This window comes from Anopheles ziemanni, chromosome 2, assembly GCF_943734765.1.
Source record: "Anopheles ziemanni chromosome 2, idAnoZiCoDA_A2_x.2, whole genome shotgun sequence".
NCBI classification, from domain to species: Eukaryota; Metazoa; Arthropoda; class Insecta; order Diptera; family Culicidae; genus Anopheles; species Anopheles ziemanni.
This window is the reverse complement of record NC_080705.1, coordinates 80982272-81000263: the sequence shown is the minus strand read 5'-3', so window position 1 is coordinate 81000263 and position 17992 is coordinate 80982272.

Genomic DNA, 17992 nt, shown 5'->3' with positions numbered 1-17992 from the left:
AGGATATCGGAATTCTGGGAACCGTAATCAAACTATCAGCTAGCCAATCAGTACGACATTTAGCTACCGGAAACTTTTATAGCTAGCTGAGTTCTGCCGGTCGGGGTCAGTTGTCAAACTTCTAACCCTTTTTCCAGAGGATGTAGTAAAACCCTTTCTGCACGAAATGGGTGCGATTTCTGCCTTTGGTTCAGGAGAATTTAGCATTCGGAAATTATACTTCGTTCGAAACGTGAAAGATTGACATCCGAGTATTAAATGTTTCTATGACAACCAATAAATAGTCTTCTTTTTGGCGTTACGACCTCATGGTCATGCCTGCCCGTTAAGGGCTTACGAGACTTGTTTCCCTGTTGTACGTGGATAGTCAGTCCTCTCGTACAGGGGACGGTCCGGTCTCGGTTGGGATTCGAACCCACGCCGTCGAGGTGGTGAGCCCCGGCGCTCATGGGCCGATTTTCTAACCGGCGCTACCGCTCGGCTGTCGCGGACCCCCGCGTAATAAATAGTGTGTCGTGTTATTTGATTTGTGATTAAGAACAGTGGAAATTAAATTTGGATTAAAATATTTAGCGGGACTGATTGAAATTTCATCAATGATACATGACTATGTTTTGTGAAAAAATGCTTTCGTACATTTCTGAAAGATAGTACCAAATAACTCAAGAAAAAACATTCTATGTTGATGAATTTTCCCATAAAAAATCAACTAACAACATTTTCAAACATGTTTTGTTAGTTTTGCCTTCCAAAATCCACGTGCATGCTTTGTGTGTTTGATTGGTTTATCCAAAAACGAATTGTCCTCCACTTTTCGGTTTCCTTAGCCGCCAGGAAATAAAGTAAGATGACACACCAACACTGCCTCACACGGCACCAACGTGTGCCGAAAGTCACAATGGTGGCCATAAATTTGCAAATGAATTCATTAAGCCCTTTGCTTTTCGCACGGAGGATCGCTTTTCTCGGGTCCTCTTCCTGCCTTTGCCGGGATCGTCTCCCTTTTAACCCCGTCGGTGCCGTAAAAGCGAAAGGATAGCCTAGCACCCAAGGGCTGTCATTTTCTTTCTTCTTTCGCTCACCTCAAACGCGCACTTTCTTCTCCGAATCCGTTTTTGGTATTTGGCAAATCGCAAACACACTGTGTCTCTTACTTTGCCAAATTGCAATACTTTATTGCCGGGAATGGATCGTAAAACTCGTCACCCCTCTACCTACCCGATCCCGGTTCTCCCGGTGAGGCTCAATGGAATGCAAATTTTTCCTGTTTTTCCCCCTTTTTCCTCGATCGTGCGTGTGTGTTGGTGGTTCCACTCAGGTTACCCATTTTTCGCCAGCCTTCCATGCTTGGCTCGAGCCCTACTATCCCTTTCCGGGGTTTTGGCATGCACTTTTCACCCATCCTCCTGACATTTTGCACCTTTTGCAAACGCAATTAAATCATAAACGGCTCCGACAACCACCACCACCACCACAGAATCCTTTGAACCGGCGGCCGGCCGTATCCTTTCGGGTTCCCCTTTTTGCGAACGCCCGGTTGAAAATGGCAATTCGCCACCTTAATGGTAGCTATAAAGTGTTACTCTTGCCCACAACGCCTGAGGGTGAGAGAGAGCGTGTGTGAAGTAGTGGTGCTTCTCGGATAAGGGGGTGAAAAAAGGATAGCTTTAGAGAGGTAGGTGTCGATCGTCGATCCTTTAGTAGGAAAGGATTCTCTCACTCGGCCTCGAAGGGGGAAAATGCTCCTTCTCTATCTCTTTATCTCTTTATGGCGAATATTGTTATTGGCAAGGATTAAAGGAACCTCGTGGCATCCCTTTTCCACCGGGATGGGTTAGAGAAGGTGGTTTTCATAGTTTTATTTTTATAGCACCAGTTTTAGGGGCCCTGAGTTTGGGGCTCAACCCGTCGTCGTTTGGGATATCCTTCGGGAAAAAGGGATATATGCCGGAAGGATTGGACCGGTGGGCACGGTTGAGATTTCAACGAGGTGAGAAGATGTTAGAAAGAAAAGAAGGTACAAAATGGCATTGAGAAGCAGTTATTTAAACTCGTCGAGAAATGGCAAATTAGACTCCATTCGGAGGAAGTTGCAAATAAATGTGGGTTTGCGAATTTCAGCCAAACTGTTTTGGCAAATGAAAAAAAAAACAAACAGTAAACTTTATGTGGCTTGGTTTGCCTGTTTGCAGTTGTGTATTTTTGCAAAGAATTCCGTTAGAATGGCGGACGTCGCTAACGGTGTTGTGGAATTGGCTTTTTATTAGCAAAAATATTGTTTTTTACTTGTTTGCCAACTTATCCTCTTTGTAAAGACATTTTGGCAAATGTACCGTTGCAATCGGTGTCAATGCCAACAAGGATTCATGTTTGAGACCTTGATGGCAAAATAAACTTGCATGAAATTTGGAAACATCAACGACCATTTCTCCATTTTGGTGGCAGGTAGCAATTTGTTTGCACGTTTTTTAATTTGGGTTAAGAAATATTTGGTATCTTGTGCTGGTTTTATTCGTATTAACACGCAACATACATATTAAAATATTTTAGAGACCATTTTGATACACTCGTATCTGTCAGTTAGTTACCCAATCAATTAACCAAATTGTGATCAACTATAAATCAAATATTTGGTTGTTTTTCCTTTTTTTTAAATTACCATTTCATTCACTTGTTTGATTTATTTGCATTGTTTTTTGTCTGGCATCATTTTGACGACTTCATTTTCAACGTCTCGCTGCCAAAAAAAACCACCTGTCGAACGTTCAAATTAGCCCTCGACGTGCGCAACAATTCCGAAACGCAAACAAACAGTGACAGGTCGTGAAATTACCGGCGAATAAATGCACTATAACTTTCACAATTCCGACCGTCTCTGAAAGAAGTGACCATATACGAAAAGAAAAGCCAAAAAGCCACGAGTGATCGAAGTGAAGTCACCGAATAAAACTCACATTTCCGAGCGAGTCTGTTAATGACTCCTCGAACGCCCCTGGAATGAAACATGATCCTTCCGGCCGGATCGGTGGGGTGGGAGAAAAATCCGTGTATGCGAAAAATATTAATTTCTGCCATAAATAACAATCAAAATATAGTTATAAATTATCCCTGCTCCCCATATGGTGGATCCTGGAGCGGGTCCGCAGATGTAGCTGCCGAAGGTATATTTTTCCCATCCACGTGATGCACTCCTCCTCTTTGTCGTCGTCAAAAAATCGAGGCGAAGATGAGCATCGATGAACTTTTACGATGAGAATGACCCGCACAGCGCGCGGATCGTTTTTAGTTTATATTTCCTCCTTGCGCCGACGGTTCGAACTCACTCCCGGCCAAAACTGACGTCCCCCGTTTGGGGCGGAACTGAAAAGGGGAAACTTCAGCTTCGGCAGGACGCTTCACATGACCCTCGCATGAGCATCCTGACGCACTGCTGCCCCGTTTGGGGCCATGATTTACGATTCACATTCGGGCGGTTTATGAACTTCGGACTTTTGATACATTGGCCAGCAGCTTTAATGGTGCGCCGCGCATGACGAGCTGCATCGCATTCCAATTTTCCTCCTGTTGCTGTTGCAAATGTGCGAAAAAATACGCATTACCGCCGAACAATGGCTCGCAGCAGTGACGAATGATGTGTTAATGGGAAAAATGGTATCCGCAAGCGCTCGTTTCCAGTCGCGATCGAGTCAACCGAAGTCCGATCCATCAAGCAAGGAGCGGCGTCGGGGAAATAATTAAACTTGGGATCGATTTTAATGGTCCTAGCACCTGAGCGGACTGTCGTATTGTTTTGTTGACTACAAAGTAACGTTCCAATTTCACGTGGCTCGAGGACGATTTATCAGTTTCAGTTTTGCTTTTTGCACTTTGCAGCGAAAATAAACACGCAAAAGAAAAGAGGTTTTTGATAAAGAGATACCATTGAAGGTTGAGGATTTAATCGGGTTGTTTTAAGATGCATAAAACGATACTTCTCTATCGTGACCTTCGGAAGAAGGATTTCAAAGAATTCCCAACGCCTACTAGAAGAGAGTCCTTTGGATAACAACAGCAGTCTGTTCACTACTAGTGATAATCGTTTTTCTCTTTGAACGTAGTAGCTTTGAACTGCAGTTTTTGTGCCCGGCTGTGTGTGTATCTGTGTTTTAGAGCCAACATTTGTAAACATTAAACTCAAGGCCTCGCAACGAAACACAGAAACGCGTTGATTGACAACGTTTTGTGCTGACGGAATGACCCTCAAACGAACACTGGCGGTCCATTAGGATGGGGCCGTAAACTCAGCAGTGCTTACCGTATCTCCTTTGGCCAACCTTTTTACACCTAGCGATGCGTTCCCTTTCTCGCTTGGGCCGATTGTCCTGTTTCTGAGCGAGAACGGAGACGCTGGCAACGAATGCACATGATAAAAACCATATCATAAAATTATCATTTCTGGCTTAACACAACAAAAACCAGCCATTACGGATGTTGTTCACTCGCTCGCACCTTCGTTGGATGGTGCGTGGGGTGAAAGAGATGCAGAGAGGTCCTGTGAGGAAGATCCTTTGAGACCTCCTGCCGCGCGAGCCAGGGCAATTTGCATCCGAGGTCCTTTTTGCCTGCTACATCGCCGCTACCAGGATGGCTATCTCTCGTCCTTCGTCCTTTTTGCTTGGTTTTTGTTTTTCTTCGCCACCGACCTGGATGACCCCCGCCTGCCCGACGGTCCAAGGCAAACCCCTGGCCCCATAGACGTGGTTTGGTGAACAAAACGGCCGTGTTGTTTCCACACCCTCGGTGGATTTACTAGATTTTCCGGCTTCCCCGGAGCGGGACCCTTTCAGGGCGTCGCTCCTAGCCCGGACTCCCCCTGCCGTGCCGATGCCTTTCTGTTCTTTCTGCTCTGAGGTGGATTGAGTGGTTTCCGGCCGATTGTTTTCCGTTGTTTCCCATCGCCCTCCCGGTTGGCAGCGGAACGAATTCCGCCCTCGCCGAATATTGTCCGTGGTCTCAACTGGAAGCAGATAAATTTAGCACCATAGGCGCTCCACCGGTCGATGCGAAGCTCCGGCGTTGCTGCTGCGTTCGGAGAATTTCCCTCGGTGCCCTCGGGAACGGACCGGAGACCGGAACGAATCACGTTCTCGGCTCGGTTAGCTCGGTTCCAAACACCTCCGGAAACCCGCTGCTTTGAGGTTGCGTTGTGGGGGTTTCCGCCTTCGAGAAGCATGACCAGAAGCTGACAAATTCCCGGCACCAGCGCTGCCGGTTCGACCCTGATGCTGTCATCGTCACTGTGATGGACTTGTTTGACTTTGGGGAATAGTTTGAGCATTTGTGGTGACGCCTGGTTAAGGGCATTCAGATTTCGTTATTTTCTAAGATGCAGAGAAAATCCTTGTGTTCCTTGGAAGCCGAAATTCATGAACCATTTTGTCTAATGTGCATAGAAGTTTGATCTATGTAACCGAAACCATTCATTGAGGACAAACAAGAACTAAATGCAAACGGATAAACATTGGAATTGAATCGTAGACATTATTGGTTGCAGATGAAGATCACACGAAATGTTTCTGAAAAACATTCTTCAGGAACTATTTATGTTATTTAAAAAAAAACTTAAATGTTACGTCTACTATTATAAAATTTAAGCTTCAACGTTGTTGCTGTTTAAAATTCGAGTTGATGATTATTTCTTGTTTAGATAAGAGCGAAGAGGAGTTGTTAGGGAAACTTGTGTTAAAAATAAAAGATTTACTGTAAGTCACGCCAACGCGTTTTGTGCGAGATTTAATCCCCACTTGAACTATTTCATCGAAATACTCTCGTCTGTCTCTGACAGAAGTGGGACGGTATCAATTGGACAGCTTTGATTGAGTCAGCGATAAGATAAAACCATCTGTTGACATGCGCCACCTATCGACCATCATCAAGTCCAACCAAGTGTCCCGATGCCGCTCGCTGCCCGCAGTAACTCGGGAGGGTGTGGAAAAGTATTTGCTCGTTAACGTACTCGTGCCAGGGCCTTCGCTATTAGGTCACCCGGTCTCGGCGAGGAAAAATGCAACCAACTTAAATCCATCTCCCAAACCGAGCGCGCTAAAGCCACTGCCGATAAATTCATCAATCCGTTCGCGCCCCATGTGACGGATTGCTACAGCTGCTGTTGCTCCCTTTTTTTTTTTTTTGTTTTTTTCCCGGCGAGCCCCAGCCCCCATATATGCCAGCTGGTCACGATTGCGTTAATCCGGCGTCTCTGCTCTGAACCGCGACACGATCGGCGTCTTGTGGTCTTTTTTCCCGCTCGCGCTAGTTTCCCGCAGAACGTTTTCGCTCGCATCGATCATTCGAACTGCGGAGTGGCTAGGGGACCTTCCGGCCTGCCCGGGAAGGGTGGCCGGGCTTAACAAGTGCGTAGATTTTCCCACCACACGACGACGACGACGACGACGCTATTTTTCACACATCGTCGCGCTGTCAGCGTAATGTGCGATGAAATCCGCACCCGCATCGGTCACGCGAAGCAGAACCCGGCCCGGCGGAAAAACGGACAACCACGCGTCAAACGATGGACGGCTCCACCATCCAGCCAGCCACACCCCTCCCCCTTTTTCCGCCCCTCGAAAGGGGGTGCGCGCACAATACGTCGCACCGAGCGCTTTGAAACAAACAAATTTCGATAGCAAAACAAAATTCGTGAAATATTTCCCCGTGCCGTAAAATATGATGAAAAATGGTCGCGGAACAACAGCGCTAATGAGTGTGTGCGCGTGTGTACGTTTGTGCGTGTCGGGAAATCTTTCGGGGCAGACATAGAGGGATGCTTCAAATCGTCCCCCCGTTCCGAAGACAATGTCATTTGTTCCGAAGATCGGGAACGCGTGTTTGACGACGCACCATCGGAACGATTTTCCTGCTCCATCTCACTTCCCCTCCCCCTTCGCTTTCCCGACCGTGGCCACACACGCTCGCAAGACGGCCAGTCTGTGGCGGAAAATGGGAACTGTTTTTTTTGTTCACCTTCCTTTCGCCTCGAGCGTCATTCGGGTGGAAAATCACGGGCAGGAAAATGCGCCGGGCCGAGTCGTGGTGGTCGGGAAAATTCGACACTACTTCTAATGAACTGGCGAGCTAATTGAGAAAAATGTAAAAATAAAGTCTCCTAACCCCGGGCCTCCCCCGTTCGCGCCCGCCGTCAAACTCCGAAGGGTCTGGTGAGGTTATTCTAAGCGTCTCGTTAGCTGTCAAATTATCGCGCCGTGCGTCAGGGAAAACGAGGAAATGTTAGAGGGCGAAGGTGAGAGAGGGGGACGGCCAGAGACGATACTCGTTGACGTCCGCACGAGGTTGAGGAATGTAGTATTCTAGTACTCGTTTTAAAGTTAACAAATAGCTCTTTCATAAATCATGAGAATCGTTTTTCTCAGGTTAAAATTTTGATATCTTTTACTTCCTGCTAAAAATATGTCATTATTTTTGGCGAGCAAATTAACGATCAAAATAAACAAATAAATTATTGGGAGTAATTTTTTCGGGCAATTAAACATACAGTAAACATTAAATTTAATTAAAACATGCAAGTTTTAGAAATCCTCAATTCATACACGAAGGAAAACCCCGTCCGGAGTGAAAATGCTAAAGTTGAACTGAACAAGCCACGTGTCCTAGGGAATGGGATGAACTCAAAAAATCGATGGATGCAAAGCGAAAACCGGCTACCACTAATGAGCGCCTGGCCGAACACGAAAAATACTCCACGATCTCGATCTGGGCCAAAGCAAATCGTTCCCAGAACCTCCTGTTGGTCGTCCCGCCTTCCGTCCAAGGCGTGAGCTGAAGGAAATTGATTCATTTTGGAAACCGGCCAGCGACCGTCCCGTCGGTCAGACACACCGTGCGACACCACGTCTTCTTGGGCTGCATTATTATGCAAGCCGATCATGGCGCGGTCGTCTTGATGTCTGGTGCAGCCTGCGATCGCAACCCTAAAAACCCCCTCGATTGAGGGACCGAAGTTGGGAGGGCGGGGGGGGGGGGGGTCTTAGGGACTTCGAGACGACGATCGAACGCGTCTGGCCTCGTTTATCGCGCCGGAAAACGGGTGCCCTCCGATGCAAACCGATCATTAAACAGCGCGACCAAATGTCATAGGGCGAAGGGAGGTTTTCTCTCCTTTTCGTTCAGTGCGGAAAAGTTCTCACGTTGCACACCGTTGGCGCAGATCGGCCAGGAACATGTTTGAAAATAGCTGCTGCTTCGGCTTGGTGTCGCGGCTGGCCAGGCCCGGACGAATTCATCATGTTGACATGATTTTTAGTTTTTCTTTTTTTTTTTTTTAATTAAAGAAAGCGAGCAAAATTAAAATTGAAAAAAACGACGTCCCCGACGACGACGACGAAACATCAGTCGATCTATTTTAAATTGGCGTCTGTCACATCGTGCGCCACGGATTCGCGCGGCCCGTTGGCACGATTGATTTGTTGCTTTCGGAGTGGTCGCGAAACCGGACCGGTCGGAAAATGTTACCACTTCCGGTGCACCTTTGACATACCGGCCAGCGGCGAGGTGGAGCTAAATTTATCGATTTGGGCGGTGTTGTTCTTGTTTCACGTGGTACCAGCTGCCCTTTTGAAAGGGAATTTTCACTAAGCATTTTATCTTAATAAATGTTTGATTTGCTTCTTTAAAAATTACTGAAATTTTAAAACAAAGCTTGGGTAACAAAACATTCAAAAAATATTCCATAAAGAAACAAATGGACAAATTTATCGATTTGGGCGTTGTTTTTCTTGCTTCACGGTACCAGCTGCCCTTCGAAAGGGATTTTTCATTAAGCATTTTCTCTAAATAGATATTTGGCTTGCTTCTTTAAAAATTACTGAACTTTTAAAACAAAGCTTGGGTAACAAAACATTCAAAAAATGTCCCAAAAAGAAACAATTGGATAAATTTATCGATTTGGGCGTGGTTTTTCTTGCTTTACGGTACCAGTTGCCCTTCGAAAGGGATTTTTCATTAAACATTTTCCCTAAATAGATATTTGGCTTGCTTTTTTTTAAAAATTACTGAACTTTTAAAACAAAGCTTGGGTAACAAAACATTCAAAATATATCCCAAAAAGAAACAAATAGATAAATTTATCGATTTGGGCGTTGTTTTTCTTGCTTCACGGTACCAGCTGCCCTTTAACAGGGATTTTTCATTAAACATTTTCTCTTATTAGATATTTGACTTGCTTTTTTAAAAATTACTGAACTTTTAAAACAAAGCTTGGGTAACAAAACATTCAAAAAATATTCCATAAAGAACCAAATGGATAAATTTACCGATTTGGGCGTGGTTTTTCTTGCTTCACGATATCTTATTAGATATTTGCCTTACTTCTTTAAAAATTACTGAACTTTTAAAACAAAGCTTGGGTAACAAAATATTCAAAAAATATCCCAAAAAGAAACAAATGGATGAAAAATTATTAAATTCCCATTTGTATTCGCTATAAAGAATCGTCCACGAATGAAAACCAATCCTCGCATGCGATACAAAAACCCACCGTCCGTCCAATTCCTCCGGGCAAACTAATTAACATTCGATAATTAAAGAACACGGTTTTTTAAAGAACCCACACGATCTTTCCGTCCACAAAGGGATGATTCTTGCGGATGTCACGCAATCTTGCGAACGTCTCCTTCCCGTCCAAGGATCGCCTCACCCGAACGGAGTCATTTTTCGATCGTCACACGAGCCATCGCGAGCCATCTGGAGTCTCTGTCGGACGACTCCTATCCCACCTTTCTGCCCACAACGTGCGTCCGTTGCGCGGGAAGATTTATCTTCAAAATAAAATATCGATTAATCAATACAGTTTTTTATTACACCCCGCTTGCCCCGCACCCCCGTGTTTTGCTCCATTTTATTGACCATTTTATGCGCGCGCGGGTTGGTTGGTAAAAATTTCGTATTTTCGCACGGCACGACCACCACAATAGATGGACCACCACCGAAGGAGTTCGAGTGTCCGAAAGCGACACGAAATTAAACCGTCCCTAGCGGCGTGCATGTACCTTCGGTTTAACTGCTTTTTGTTAAATGTTCCTGTTAAGTTAATGTTTCCTTCTTTTTTTTATGTTTGACAAACGAATTCGGCCTTTTCACAATCCCTGCCAAACTTCTAATCAGAAAAACAGGGGTTCGGAATGCTTCTGTTAATAAGTTTGCTCGGTTGCAGGAAACAGCGAGGATCATTTGGAGTCGTATGTTTGGCGTGTCTTCCTGATCATGCCAAGTGTCATAAATTATGACACGGGCTCGCGCTGTAGGAATACCGAACCTTTCATGCTCGTGAGGCTGGATGGCTTTTTCTACTGTTCCCGGAACCGACGAACGAATCTTGATGTGTTCGTTGGAATAAATAAAAAGTTCTTCTCGGCAAAGGAACACAAAAAAACATCACTGATCTCGGCGCTCATTTATGCACTGAATGCACTTTTCCCCAAGGAAAAGAAACCATTCGCTGAATGATGTTGCCAAAAACGGTGAAAACAAAAACGCATACGGGAACAAAAAACCGCACACCTGGGTGTTCCGGTAATTTAAAAATGTTTTCCCATTTTGAGCTCATTAATGCTTTGTTTCAGAAAGGGACGTACGGTTTGACGTTCTCTTCTCTTCCTACACCACGTTTTGCATTCCTTAGCCTCTGCAATTTGTTGCAGTCTCTGCTACGTACTGCGACGCGTGTTCCCACGGATTCGGACGCCGTTTGTCGGCTGCACCGAAGAAACGGAAATCGGTATTAGCGTCATATTCGACTGGTGGACGAATGATTTATCGTCATTCGCCCGGTTTTATAGCTTTGCACAAATCTGCATTCGCTGCTCGTGTCGATTTTCATTGCCTTTGCGTCTCGTGTTTATGTTCAGCACGAGTGCGGAGTAGAAAACGGGTCGCGGAAAATCGAAAACTCCTCTAAAGACGTACCGTTTCATCACCGGAAATGAGACGATGATTGAAAAATAAAATTAAACATTGCCCTAGAGTCTATTTTTTTATGTTTCCAAAACTGACCAGCAAAAGGACGAAGGACGCGGAATAATAATAAACTTCCCGCAATTAATTTACCAAATTATCGAACATCATAAAACACACGATCGGTTCGATCGATTCGATAGGAAGCAGGCGGCCTGCCGTTCCGATAAGATCGCTATCGTAGGTTTGGGGGAAAATTGAAAAACTGGGATTAACCCCGGCAATAAAACATCCCCTAAAATGTGCCCCAAAACTGCACTCTGGAACCGCGGACGGGGTGTAACCCGAGCTTAATTAAAAGTAAGCCCGCTGCACGGCGATCGTAGTTGCATCTTCGATCGAGATGATCGAACGATCGTTATTAATTTATCGTTCCCGGTCTATGGAGGAGGGTTGCGAGCCTGGTCGGTGTGTGCGTACCGTGTGGCCATTCGTTCGTTCCCGGCTTCACCCGTCAGCATTTCGATTTAGGTCAGCTTGTTCCAACTATTGATGAATCATTTTGGTAATTTTAATTAAAATTTATTTGCAACAATCCCGAAACGTGCCCGCGGGCCAAGGTACCCGGGACCACCCTTTTCGTGTCACCTGCCGTTAGGAACCGCAATGCACTCAACTTTGAAGGCTTCCCATCCCCATTCTTAAACGTCGCGAAGGGGGGAACCGAAGGCCACGGTTTTGCTGGCGAGACGCGACGGAACGGAATCAGAATTTGCACTCACAACCGTCATTCCGCCCGTTTCAAGTCCGGGCGGGTCCGAGGAGGGGCCACTTTTAATTTATTGCTTTATCACGGGGCTTGAAGCCGGACCCCGGGACCCAAAAGGGTGGCAGGCTGCTGTGCCGCACTTACGCGAACCGGTCATTTCCATCACCCGGTGCGCACATCTCTCAGGGTCTCGGATATCAATCTGTCATCACGATCCCGGGCCACTCGGACAGCGTGCACGTAAGCACGTCAATTACTAAGCCCCAGCTCCCGTTCCACTTCCCTCGACCACGCGTTTGTTGTTTTTTTTTAAAGAGGGATAAACCACGAGGTGTTTAGTACACGCGAGAGTCGATTGAAGTGAATTTGCGCGCCTTTTTGACGCATGGCGAACGGCACGAGTTGATTTTATGTTTTTAATTCATTCTCTACCACCCCGACCGGGGAGAGGGTTAAGTGGTCGCACGCTGTTTTTCATATTCCCTCGAACCAACCTTCACTTCCTTTTCGACACGAATAGCTTTAAAACCAGTTCATATCTGTTACGTTTGCTTCTGAGAATATTGAACGTGTAACGTCATCGAAACCCATTTGAATTTATTTTGTAACTACGTTTGCGGCACGAGTTAGGGATCCCCTTTCGTTCATAATAATAGACAATCGAATGGAAAAACATTCTAAGAATTTGCATTTTCATCGACGATGCCTAAAAAGGGGGTTTTAATCGAGCTATTTAATGTAAGATAAAAAAGAAACTTTTCAATTTTGTTAACAAAAACATCAAGGGGTTTCAAAAATATTGATGATCCTCATATATTTATATTCGTAGGGAGTTACACTTTACAAATCTAAACACAATTTTTATTTAAAATCAAAGCAAGCCTTGACAAAATTTACTTTTCCACAACATGCAATAACTTTTAAAAAATTCACATGCTCTACAAAGCCAGATTAACAACCACTCAACTCAATGGTCTAACACCGATCATATCTGGTCATCTTCTCCGTCGATCAAAACGCTAAACACACGAAAACCTAGCAGCAATAACACTAATGTGGAAAAAAAAGTTATTTATCGTATCACCTGCAAACATCATGCATGTTTTCCCGCGATGAGTCTTCGGTCTACCCATTTATTTTTCCACTGGGCTGTCCACTGCCCGGTGAGCCGTCGTTGATTTGTTGGATCAACTTAATTCCCGTCTCCACGCCCGGGCCGGCGTTTTCCCTTTCGGTTTGTTTTTTTATTTGTTGCGCGCGCGCTCGTCCTCAATTTGCAGGCATCATTGGGGAGGGTTTTATTTTTTTTCCGTTCCTGTTTGTTTTCCCGTTGGCTTCGATTGCACATAGATGTTTGTTTGTCGGGCGAAAAACCTCCCGGCATGTGGCACGCAGACACACGAGTTTGCGCTCACGAGTTGCCACATTTGCTCCGCAAGAAAAAAAACCCCGCCACGGGAAAGTGACCAATTCTGGCCAGTGCGGCGGGCATGGCTGGCGTGTGCGATCGAAAAATGCGATCCATCTCGAAGCTGACTCCGTCGACGTCGCGCCACTTCGTTTCCCTCTCCCCGGTGCGTCGTCCACCGAATCGCGGCGGGTGTCTAATTTATGAAACCATTTCGTCAAATTTAGATTTTATAGACTATTTATAGGCCGATCGAGAGGGGGGGGGGGGGTCCCTGGGGCGGCGGGCATGTTTAATGTGACGGGGAAAATGGCGGTGGCGTCGTCGGGAACCAATATTTAAATAAACCATCGCTGAACGGTCGGTCGGTCGGTCAGTCCTTCGTTCTTTTTCCGCCCCTATAGTACTATTTGTCTCTACTTCCCGTTGCGGTAGCGATCGGCATCGATCGGCATCGACATGTGCCGCGCGAGTGTCGAGAGAAAAAAAAAATCCCCAAACTCACCGACAAACGCGCACCACCATCCCACGGAACCCACCCCGAGCGCGCCTTGGCCGACTCCGACAAACGGGAAAGGTCGCTGGTGCGAACGAAACTGGCCAACGCAATCCAACACAACCCGGGCCGGCACCACGGAGTGGATTTAATTTATTTTCGGCCGAAACTAGAAGTGCCGAAAATTTATTGCTTTTAAACGATATTTGAAATTCAATCCCCTAACCCTGCGCCGGGATCACCGCGGCACGCTCGGTTCGGTGGATTATCCGGTGGTTTTGTCGCTTCTGTTTTTTATTTTTTTATTTTGCATCATCCGGACGGAACGAGATCATCGTCAGCTCGTTTTTGGCCTTGCCGGACTAAGCGGAACACCGGGGGTTGCGTTTTGTTCGATTCGACGGCGCGCGTGGTGACACACCGTTGCGTGGACCGGATTTGAGACTTTTGGTCTTCTTCCAAACCACTCGACAATAGGTCTTGGGTACTTATTTTTATTCGATCGATCGCGATCGAGCAACCGCTGGATGAGTAGAAAGTTATGATGCTGTGAAGGATTGACAGCGAGTGTCTGTTTTAGTTGCAGTTAAACTTTAAATTACCTTTGATCCGGAAGAAGCGAATAATAATGTTGTTCCCCAAACAGGATCTTAATAGATTATGTTTGATTTTGTCAAGCTCACACTAAACTTTGATACAAACACTATTTTTCAAGTAGCTTGACAAATGTTATTTCTTCGAAGCCTGTTTTAGAAACAGTATGTCTCTAACGCATCACTAATTTCCTCGTCGTTATCTACTTTTAGGTATCTGAATATCTTGAACTAAATGCCATTTGCCTTATTTAATTTTTTGTCAGTGTCAAACGTTTACCTTGTTTCTCATTTCGGATGATTTTCTTTTCGTAGCAGGCATTGTAATATAATTTTTAATTCAAATTGAATTCAATAATCTCCATGTTCATTGAAATTAGACGACAAAATAGATAAACAGGAGATAAAAACTAAACAATTGATATAGAAGAGATAAAAACTGATGAGTAAGAGTCAAACACAGATGCGTAAGAAGCAGAAGTTGATGAGCTATTTCAAAGTCTGGTGAGACAAACTCTTATTGATAAGTTTTTTATTCGTCCTGAAGAAAGAACAAGTCCTTTTCCATTTATTTGTTGGTATATTCCAACTTCAAATAGCATCTGTTTCTATGACTCAAACATTATGAATAAGGAATATTCTATCGCTAACCTCAATCAATAAACCTGTACGGTTTATATATTCCATCGTTTTTAATTTTCCACTTCCTATCACGTTGGTCACTAATTATTAAAAGCACTTAGAAATTCAATAATTTCGTACCAGTTACTCACAATGTCGTTGAAGGCGACCGTTGTGTAATCGAAACCATTAAGCCCGTGATCGTATTCTCGGAAGCGCACCCCAAGCTCGAGCACATCACGCAGCTTCACCAACCCGAAGTGACTCATCGGAGGAAGCCCTTGCGGACACTCCGGCCCCTCGCCTCAACGAGTGGTTGTATTTAAATCAGCTAATTTTTCTCCCGCCCGACAACCCCGACAACACGGTCGTTTACTGCAAACCCGGTGCGGCGCATTCTGAATGAAATTAGCAATAAATTAGCATACCGGGAACGTCGGCCCGTGCGGGTTTCCCCGGCCGAAGTCCGGCCAGATCCAGTGTCTCCCCCAGGCGCCGTCCGGCGCATCGCGATCGTGAGATAAAGACGCCAACGCAAACCGACCGGCACCGACCCCCGTCCCGTTGTCTTAATCCACCGGGCTAGCCTCCCTCCCCGCCTCTCCCCCATCGGTTAAACGGAGCGATTATTAATCGCGCGAAAGTCGCTCGAAACAACACGCGCGCTGTCGCGCCACCGTATTTTTGTTTTCGGTAAACGTTTCCTCGATCGGCCCCCCCCACCGTCCGCCATGTTTGGCGGCACACCAACGCGTTGCGCGGGAGTCCCACGATAAGTTGGGATGTTGATGCTGATGGGGTGCGATATGGTTCCGACACGCAGGTCACACGTCCATCCCGCCGACGACCTTTTCCGGCGACCACCACCGGGTGGCGGCATTTTCTTTTCTCTTTTCTCTCTGTCTTCTGTCCGGCCGTGGTCTGGGTTTTTGCCTTTGACGCCACCGCCGTCTGTCGCGGCAGAAGAGGTGGCGGGCGGAGAGAAAACAAACAAATCATGATGCTCGCCCGCCAAAACCTTTCCGACCGTCGAGACAGATGGATGAAAAACGGAGAGTTGAAGGAATTAATATTAAACGCGCGCTTTCGGTTATTAAAAGCATTACTCATCATCTTCATCCCGGCAAAGTCGAGCCGAGCGAAAGGTGGGATGCAGGTGGTGGAACAAGGAAAAATGCGGCATGGATGATCTAATTTTGGGGCTCCAAAAATGAATCCGTCACACCGGGACCGAGGCGGTTCCGGGCAGGAGGTTTTTTGGATCGCAAAAATGGAAAAGAAAAATACGGTCACACACATCCTTGGAGTCAAAAATAAAATCGTGTCCAGAATTAGAACACTCCACCGTTGGTCGCCCACACGTGCCACGGCAAGGTCGTTGTAAATTTAGAACCGACGCACGATTATGACAGACACCCTGGGAGGTAGCAAAAAACAACACGCACACGTCGCGAATGGGAAGGAAATGCATGAGGCGAATGTGGAGAAAATGGTTCGCCTTGGTTTATCGCTTTTTTCCCACCTTGCTCTCTCCTCCGTCCGATCAACGTGTGATCGAAAGACATGTAAAGCGATCGACGAACGACAGCGGGTGGCCTTGGTTTGGTTTAAGTGCTGCGAAATTTCCGTAACCACCACGGAGGAACTCCACCAACTTCACCACGAGCCGATGATGGATGAGGGATGAAGGTGATTTTGGATGGCGCACGGGGGAAAGGGTGCAGTACGAACCGAAACGGTCCACTAACGTTAGATCAAAGTGCACTCAAATTAAACATGTTGCATGCCGAGAGTTTACATCCGAACGTTGCGGCAGATAAAAGTGGACGCATTTTAATTACATGCTTCAGTTACATTGCGAGAAATGGGTCGATAGATTTATTTTACAAGTTGCGATGATGAAATTAACATAAATTCAATGATCTGTTCATTACTTCAACTATTTCGCTACAACTTTGTTTCAAAAATTGGTATATAAAAATGAAAACTCAACCACTTTTAATAGCATTAACAACTTTTAAAAAAATGCTTATCCTGACGTATTTCGCTACAATTAATGTAGAAAAATATCTTGTTAAAATAGTACTTAGTAGGCCAATTTATTTATGCTCGAAAAACAAACAAAAATCAATATGCGATAATATTGTCACACATTTTAATGTATCTTCATTCAGCATTCTATAAAAAATAAGTGGTTACCATAACTTTTGGAAACATTAATGTTGATTTTAAACGTCATGCAATTTTAAGCTTAGTCTTAGCCCTAGATTTTTTGTTCTGGTCGATGGTTGATAACTTATTCCGCATTTGAAATGTTTGTGACAATGCTTCAAAATAAGTCCTTACGTACAAGCTAGAATTTTCAATCAACACGAAAAACTACATTTTTTCCCATTGTGTTTTGATGTAGTGCAATTATTCACTTAGAATTATAAATGCACTATATTAGAAGCAAGTAAAAAGTTACTCGTTTAACACGTTGGCTGCCATTGCTATCATTTTTGATAGCCAGTTGTCATTAGTCCTAAAATATTATAGTAATATTAAACACAATAATAAACACATTTTATTAACACGTTCACTGCTATTGCTATCATTTTTGATAGCTAGCTGTCATTAGTTCTAAAATGTTTTTGCCGCATAAATAAATGAAAATGCAACATAAAAATTATAGTAATATTTAACATCAATTTTTTGAGAAGCTAAGTTTTTGCTTAGCCTTCAAAAACCGTTAGTTTAATAAATGTTAAAAAAGAATTTAATTAAAAAAGTGTGCTAAAAACGGCCTGCAGTCAACGTGTTAACATTTATTAATAATGTATTGCTCTAACAGAGTTTTCTGAAGGTTTCACATAAAGTACTTTAGAAAAGGATAAATAAAATGGGAGATAGCATAAGTGGATGTTACCCTTGCTGACCTGACCCCACGGTTCCTCCCTCCCCTCCTACCAGTACACCTGAAGCGTTGGAAGCACCATTTTTACTCCGAATTTCTTCCTTCTAACGGACCCTGGCGCTAACTCGTGGCGCACGAGCGTCATTCGGAACGGAGCGCACGCAAAGCGCTGTCAACATGACGAATATATGGAATGTTTCAAGTTGCATGGCCCCATTCCCCCCAACCCCACCCCTGTGCGTCCTCTCAGAGAGATGTGTTT